The 8,530-nt window shown below is 31.4% G+C and overlaps 1 protein-coding gene and 1 long non-coding RNA gene across 5 annotated transcripts in view; one reads left to right on the top strand and one right to left on the bottom strand.

Moving 5' to 3' along the window:
• Positions 1–852, bottom strand: part of LOC106464275 (ralBP1-associated Eps domain-containing protein 1-like) — a gene marked incomplete at its 3' end in the record, with an annotated part of 88,806 nt that extends 87,954 nt beyond the window's left edge. The window contains exon 1 of the mRNA XM_022391982.1: positions 705–852. The remainder of the gene's footprint in view (positions 1–704) is intronic.
• Positions 853–1,086: 234 nt separating this feature from the next.
• Positions 1,087–8,530, top strand: part of LOC111086981 — a 10,872-nt gene continuing 3,428 nt past the window's right edge. Inside the window, exons 1-3 of one of the 4 annotated variants that reach the window (XR_002611709.1) lie at positions 1,087–1,214; positions 6,892–6,999; positions 7,455–7,586. This is a non-coding gene — a long non-coding RNA (uncharacterized LOC111086981). Of the gene's footprint in view, positions 1,215–1,442; positions 1,820–2,905; positions 4,545–6,891; positions 7,000–7,454; positions 7,587–8,530 lie in introns of those variants that run through there. The other 3 variants (XR_002611706.1, XR_002611707.1, XR_002611708.1) reach the window with 3 other exon arrangements.

Here is an 8,530-nt window from a genome sequence, read left to right as displayed (position 1 = left end):
AAGAGTAGCCAATGACATTGCTGGTTTATTGACTCAAGGTCGTGCTGGAAACAAGTACATTTGTACCTGATGATGACAAAACCTTGTCGAAACGTTGTACATTTGCTGTCATGTTAAACTTATATTAAAGTTTTTCTTCATTACCCATTTAAGCCGTCTCCAGCCATTATGAATAATGTGATGTTTATTGCACCTCAATTTAAAACCATAGAAAAAAATTTAGAGCTTCTCTTAGTTTTTATTAAAATAATAATAATAAAAATACACTTGTTATTTTGAACCTACTCAAAAGAAAAAAATTATTTTTCTTTTTTGCAGTTAGGCAGGTTTTCAAATCACAACTCCTACAACTGCCCAATGACAGATTAGGTTAAGAAAACAGCTCAGGGAGAGCACATTTTATTTTTATCGTGTGACATGTCTTTGTCAGATGATTCTCAAAGTAAAATGTAATGGAACCGTGTATCACGACAAACCACACATATCAAGTACACACTGAGATACAGAGAAGCTGGAACAATTTTAATACTTTTACTGTTTATGATCAAGTAGGGGGACATCTGGTAACCCTATTACAATTAATATTACAAATACCAGTACTACGAACTCAGTAACGAAGTACTATTCAGTATCCTACAGTAGTTATATATTTTGACAATTATTATTTTTTAAACAAAATATAGCCATATTTCATTATTAAATACCTGCTTATTGTAATTGTTTCGCGTGCAGTTATTTACCCTAAAATTTTAATTTAGACATCCCTACATTCACACTTAATTTCAATTAAACTGATTTAGCCTATTTTGTGGAATTGACACTTCCAGAATCCACCATTTTGGAATCAGCAATGACGTCAATAAACTCAAATATAAAAATGAATATGATTAAAAATGTCATTAAATAAATTTAAACAAGAAGTTATAAAAATTTAAATGCAACTGAAATTGTTATATTAAACTATTATTAACTTTGTGTACATTTCGATGTATTTTAATTTTAACCATAATGCACTACCAAATTGGCGCGAGAAATTTTGTGCATGCCCAATATAAAAATAGATTGCTTTATTGAGAATTACCGGTGAATTTAGCTATTACTAATATTATTTTATTAAATGTTTCAGAAAATAAATTAGAATTACATTTTCAATATACACCTTTTAAATACTTTAAAGTTAAACAGCAAGGGAAACATGACGGACAAAGATTCAGGTAAGAAAAAAATTAACACGTTTTTTGATATATTGTTTTAGGCATAATTTATTAATTATTAGTTTACCATTCTTGAAAAATTAATCTGAAAGTTAAATCATGCGTAACGTTAAGTTCTATATCAGCAGCATTATACAATTATCTCTGGGAGTAATCTGTAAGGTATTCATTATGAAAATCGGGGATAAATGCCATAAGTTTTAGAGGACTAAATTAACATTTGATTTTGAGAAATAACAAGGAGCTCTTTGGCTCATGGTTGACCCATACATTTCATCAAACACCCATCTGCCTGGACCTCGGTGGGACAGTGGTAACTCTATGGACTTGCAAATGCAAGTTACAACGCTAAAATCTAGGGTTCGATCCCACCCGGTAGACGCAGCGAATAGCCTAACGTGGCTTTGCTCGAAAGAAACAACCAACCAACTTATAAACGACCCATTTCCCTTTATCTAGCCCTGACTACATAAGTACTCATAAGCTTGATCTATTCCACTCTTGAAGTTGAAGTGAACTCTCCCAGTTCTTAGGCTGACGAAGAATAGTGAAATATTCGAAAGCGCTCGACTTTTGGGTCTCAGTTGAAAACCATTACAACTTTTGTGAGTGATCCTGTGTGCTAACTTCTTAATCAGGACTTGTTATTGAGTGTTAACATTTTCGAGGATATTTAATTGGACTATTTAACATAGATTTTCAAAACACTTTCCATAAGGTGTTAGAGAATATTACTGCTACTACAGTAGAAGACAATCACATTATTAAGGGGTTTAGGAAAGAATATTTAATTGGACTGTAGGGTGGTTAAATGAAAGAAATCTAAAAGTAATTAATGGAGGCCAGTCAAACTGGGCTCTTGTTACTAGTGGAGTGGTTTAACTCTTGCTATGGATAGATCAAAGTGTGCATGTTACGACATTTTATAGAGTTACATTCAAAATATAATTAAACTACTTTATTATCAATGTATACAAATAAACTTGACAACAAAATGTACTTAATATATCAAATTTTAATATAAGTTTTACATTCTAAAGTACCGAATTTAATGCAAATTACTCATAATATAGATATTACTAAGACAAAGTCTTATTTTTATAACTTTAAAATTAAACTTTCAATCTTTGTTTATCAAGTCATAAATTATAAATTAGACCCACTTACCACACTCACCTGTTACATCCTCTCTTTCACAAATTGCCAATAGTTCTCTGAAATTTTATGATATATGATTTCTAACCAATACAAAAAGTCAAAGTTTTAATCTGTTAATAGTGGGCAGGTACCAGAGGATTGGAGGCTAGCTAACATAACTCCTTTTTTCAAGGGAAGTGATAAAAATTGTCCCAGTAATTATAGACCCATTAGTCTTACATCAGTTGTAGGAAAAGTTTTGGAAAGTCTGTTAAAAGATGCTTTACAAGTCATTTAACAAAATTTAGAATTTTATTGAATTGTCAACATGGTTTCACTAAGGGAAAATCTTGCCTTACAAATCTTTTGACATTGTTTGAAAAAGTTGCTTCTTACATAGATGAGGGTAAGGGTGTAGATTTGTTGTATCTGGATTTTCAGAAAGCATTTGATAAGGTGCCACATCAAAAGGCTTGTAAAAACAATTATCTCTACAGATGTGGAGGATAAGTTAGCAAATTGGATAGAAGAGTGGCTGGATGGAAGAAAGCAGAGGGGTTGTTACAAATGGAGTTCAGTCAAACTGGATTAATGTCACAAGTGGAGTATCTCAGGGCTTTCTAACTAAATTCCAAGGCAGTTGAATGCTTCACATACATAGTTGAGCAGAGTTCCAATCTAGCAAACAGAAAATAACAGCAAAATGTTCAAGTTTATTTCAATGGCTTCAGGTGTCATCAATTCCATTGACTAAAAATATTTCTTTATATTGGTTATAAATAATCCAATAGTAAATGTCAGAGAAAATTACTGACATTTCTTGAAGACAGGATATACATGGAGGGCCATGGCATAAGGCTTCCAGTTTATTGCTGATGTCTCCTTAAAGCAAAAAGGTGCTTTTCGTTACAAATTGACATCTCAATTCAAGGGTGGAAGTAAAATTCTCAGGGAAGTTAGGAGGTCATATAGATGTAGAAGAAAATCAAAAATTGGCAGTTCAAAGTGAAGAAGTGTCACATTATACAACTGAGAATTTATTTAAATATTTCCTCTTGAAATTAAGAAATTAAAAACTTATTAAAATTTGAATTATAACCTGCATTATGATAATAAAGGAGTTTAATTTAAATTTTGAAAGTAACTGTACAAAAGGTAGTGACATGCACACTTTGACCTATCCATGCTCTAAGTGATAGAAGAAGATGAATATGCTATATTACAGCTATTTTGGATCCTCACCATATCATTACAGTCCATTGCAAAAGGCTCCTTTGTAAAACTGTCATGTCCAGAGCACTCCTTCCTGCATGCTTTCCATAACCAATTTAGTGTATGAGGAGGATGGTTCCCATCACCTGTTTTAACCATGTGATTACACAGAATACCAGTGACTTGATCAGTCTGTCTGTGTATGGAATAACATGAAAATCCATTTTGTTCTTCAGCTGTTTAATGTATGCAACTGTTGGATGGGAGATATGACTGTGAGCCTCATCTGGGTGAGGCTGTACCCTGTTAACCTTGTTTTCAGATGGAGATGCTTCTTGGTTATTTTATATACTGTTGCCTGGGGAATGTGTACAACTTTTGCCACTGACCTTTGTGATCATGTATTGCTTTCATCTACAAAACATCACCCTATGTTACCAAGGTTATGATATGACTTGTTGCAGATCTGTTTCTAGATGGTCCTGGTGCCCCAAATTGATCTACGTTCCTTTGTTTTCCAATGCTGTTACATATCCTTTCCATAAGCAATCAGTTTTCAGTGGCATCAAACTACCCACATGATGCCAAACATTATCAAAATGTGGTTCTGATACATTCCACTGTGATTTTGTATCAGCTGTGGTTTTCACATGACTTTTTGATTTGCACATTCAAAATCACTTTAATAAAACACTAGGGAGAAAACTCATGCTTTGCATAGCATATGATAAAAATTTTTTGATTGTGATATTTTGTGTTTAAATCCACAAAGTTTATAAAATGTAAATGTAGTGCTGTGTATTTAAAGTTATTAAAACAATTAAGTGACCTGCCTAAAATACTCACCTAAGAGGTTAGGTACATGGAGTTCTTAATAAATCTGATGGCCATGCTGGGCATTTCTATAACTCAAGATTGAATTTATTCCACAACACATAACCAACAACCACCTCCAATGTAAAAGACACTTCGAGCTGAAAGGTATGATCAAAAATAAAAAACTGATGGGCTAATATACTAAGTGACACTAGATCTAGCAATGTTTTCAAAATCTGGGTATCAGTACAAGTATTAAAACTCAATGGGATGATGGTACTGGTATGTGTATAATTTAATGAGATTTAAGCTATTTAGTCTAAACATTTATGTTTTCGTGTTATAATTTGTGTTCACTCTAGAAAGAAAGAGGCATAATTTATGTTTGTTTCCTAATTTTTTTTATGGCGGTTACGAGATCAGTCAAATCTACCAACCCCGTACAGAGATTCATTACTGAAAATAACAGATAAAATTTAAAGGTTTTCTTAAGAAATGTTTGATAACTATCTGGACATTGTAAAGATTTTGCATGTGAAACGTGAAAATTTTCTTATACATAAAAGTATTTTTAATCTTAAAAGGGAAATTACTTTACATGTTAGATAGGCAACATGTGAAAAGAAAAAATAGGCATGAGAAAAACAATGCTTTACAAACTTTAAGACTTAATAAAAAAATTAGATATTTTGCATATGAAAGCATTGTAATGTTTACTGATAATGTGCCAAATTTTGTTAATATTTGTTTAATAATTTAAAAGTTATAGCATGAAAACTATAACAAGCACAAAATGGTTATGAGGTCAGTCTCAGGAACCGAGTCCATGCTGAAAGACTTAATGTTTTCAGTACTAATAGTTTCAATCAAGTACAAGATAGAAATTTGCAGATTATAAAATGGAATATGTAATCTCACATTTAAAAATGCATGGTAATTTGCCTCTGAAATCTTCATAAATGATGTATTAATGTTAATACTTAGGAAAGGAAAATGTATCTTCAACTATTTCTGTATTCAGATTTTTATCTTTGCTTACATGATCTGATGAACAGAGCCACTTACTGGTACCAAGTGAAGGTGCTCAACTTCTCATTATGACAGTGAAAAGGGAGGTGGGAGTAGAAAATAACTGATAGCATAAAAAAATTAATATTTATTGTAAAGCAGTTAGGTTTTAAGTGCTAAATTAAAAAGTGAATCACCCCATTACTTAGAGAAAAAATGTGATTCTCAGACCTTGTAGACTTAGGAGTATATGATTAGTACAGCTTTGCAAGTAGTACTTCTTATAAAACTGGTTAGAGAAAAAATGTGATTCTCAGACCTTGTAGACTTAGGAGTATATGATTAGTACAGCTTTGCAAGTAGTACTTCTTATAAAACTGGTTAGACGTACCATTAGTAGATGAAGTCAAGTTAAAAAAGGGGATGGGGGTTAAACAATTTAAAATTTGTGTGTAATTAATTTGTTGGATAAGTGAACACGATCCTGAAATGGTCATTAATATTTGTAGGCAAATATCTTATAAATTGGTGATTAGTTTGATCATTTAAATAAAACTGAAATATGTATTTTGTCTTGTCATAGGAAAACTTATGTTGCATGTAAAATTTAGATACCTACAACAAGAGTTGATTAAAAGTTTTGATCTTAGACAGTGTAGTAGTGTCATTAATTTTTATGTAGCTAAGAGCAAAGTATTGTTATAAAATATAAATTTCAGTTACTTGTATATTGTATAAGTGATGTCTGTTTTTTAAATTGCTTGTAACATTTATTCATAGTCTGTTTAAAAACTACTTAGGACTTCTAGATATAATGACATTTCCTATATTTCATTAATGGGGTTTTGGAATTCTGACACAAGTAAATCTCTCCAGCATGAAATACTCTTACTATAATGGATGTAACCTGTATATATGTATGTATGTATGTTACCGAAATGATAGGTACAATGTGGCGCCATCTGTTGAATGGCACCACAAACAAAAATCCATAAAAAAACATTTCACACTTTGTATTCAAGATTCGGACAATTGGTAAAATAACTGGTATGTGCAACAACCATTTCTTTATAATAAAACAATTTTAAATGAAAGTACTCTCCTCATAAGAAGAACATTGAACCATTTTCATGAAAGGAGTTATGTATGACTAAAGAGCACAAACTGAACACTTTTCCCATGCAGTTCTTCCCAGAAAAGAACAAACAAACAAACTTATTTTTAAAAATGTTCACTTTTCTAAATTTTTTCCATAAGGTATGATTACCATAGGTTGGCATTTCTGCTAGTTTAAATAATGTCTGAAGTCCCATTATACTTTTCTTAAAAGAGAGCAGTAGGTCAGTTATATGCCATTCTATGTTTTAATGCATGTTTTTTCTTTATTCTTTTACTTTCTTTTTACCAAAAAACGATTTTTTATATCTAAAATAACTACAATTCTCATAATTTTATCAAACTTAATGCTTTTTAATTCACTTGCATTAACATTCCTCATTATTAGAGTTTGGAGGTCTTGGCTCAGTGAGTGGAAAGATTGAAATAGAGATCAAAATTAATCATGAAGGAGAGGTTAACAGAGGTTATGCCTCAAAACCCATGTATAAACCAGGTAAGTAGATACTTTAACTTTCTTGCTATAAACTCAGTCGTGTTCATGACAACAAATTGACTTTTTATAGTTTCCATACTATAACTTCTAATATGTTGTGTGTATCTTCACAAAATTTTGCAAACTTTAAGTAATCATTAAAAGTCATTCGTGGATAAGAAATTAGAATTTTTAATGAAGTATTTTCACTAAAAATTTCTCCATGAACATTTGGAATGTGTTTTTCATCTTAAGATTATAAATAATTTGCTTGATATGAAAAATCGTAGATTTCGTTGGCATAATCGTTAAAACATCCTAAATAAATTTCAGCTTTTTCCGTGAAAATTTTTTAATTTATCTGTTATTTGCTCTACCATTTGCTCTATACAAGGTTGGTCAATTTGACAGACTTCATATCCACTGGAAAAAAACTTGAAATAAATCTAAGTTACCCTTTTTTTTTATCTTTCTAGAATGACTTCAAATCAGGGTTGTAGCTAGGATGATTTCAGTGGTGGGTGGTAAAAACTAGTATAGCCAGCCCATAGATGCACATGCCTGCGGTGGCTGCCATCATACTTGAATCCCTCAGATGCAAAAAAAAGGTTATTATTTTCATGTTTATAATTTTAATAACTATGAAAATTTGTAAATTCCTTCAGAAAGTCCCATAAAACTAGTGACAATGAATGGCTTCATTAATAAATACAGTGCAAGTGAGACATATATATAACCCCCAATAATTTATTTTGCAACAGCAAGTATATTCTGTGATCTGCTGCTGATGTAGGTTTCATAACAGTTTTCACGAAGTGGAGTGGTAGTTGGATGTCAGTTTATTATGTACGCATAGTAAAATGGGAATCACAATTGAAGAATATTCCGGTAAAGTCAGTTTTATTATCATAATGTAGGAACATTTCAAATGAAAAATAAATATGCAATCACATTATTAAAGATGGGTCATTACAAACCAACATTTATACTAGTTTTATTTTGAACTTGGTCCATAATATAAAAATGTATAAAAAAAAAAAGAGGATGATTTGTTCTAGTTACCATGGACGTTTACCAACCCACAACAGTTTAATGAAGAAAAGGTATACGAGTATTTATTTTGAGCACAAAGCTGTATAATGGACTATCTGACTTCTGCCCACCAAAAGTATCGAGATCTGATTTTTAGTATTGTAAGTGCACAGGCTTAGCGCTGATCCACTGAGGGTGGTATTTGAACAAAATATGATTTTGTCTTCATTCATGTCTGTTGAAAACAAATTAAAGCTCCAAATTATTTGGTATACAATTCCAACTAATGACACAATTTATCTGTCTTCTATCTCTGAATGTTTGGAAAGATGATTAACTACAATAGGAAAGATGAATTACTATAATCTACAAACTTTCATACCACTCGTTGTTTCACTGTTTTTTGAGTCACAAATTTTGTTCCATGGTTTTTATTGCAGGAATATAATAATATGTACGTATGGAATTGTATGTATACACTGAGTGGTCACAAGTAAATAGACACCTAATTTTTCATCAA

Source organism: Limulus polyphemus, unplaced genomic scaffold (assembly GCF_000517525.1).
Source record: "Limulus polyphemus unplaced genomic scaffold, Limulus_polyphemus-2.1.2 Scaffold1604, whole genome shotgun sequence".
Lineage (NCBI taxonomy): Eukaryota > Metazoa > Arthropoda > Merostomata > Xiphosura > Limulidae > Limulus > Limulus polyphemus.
Note: the sequence above shows the minus strand (reverse complement) of the source record. Positions and strands in the feature narration are given on the sequence as shown.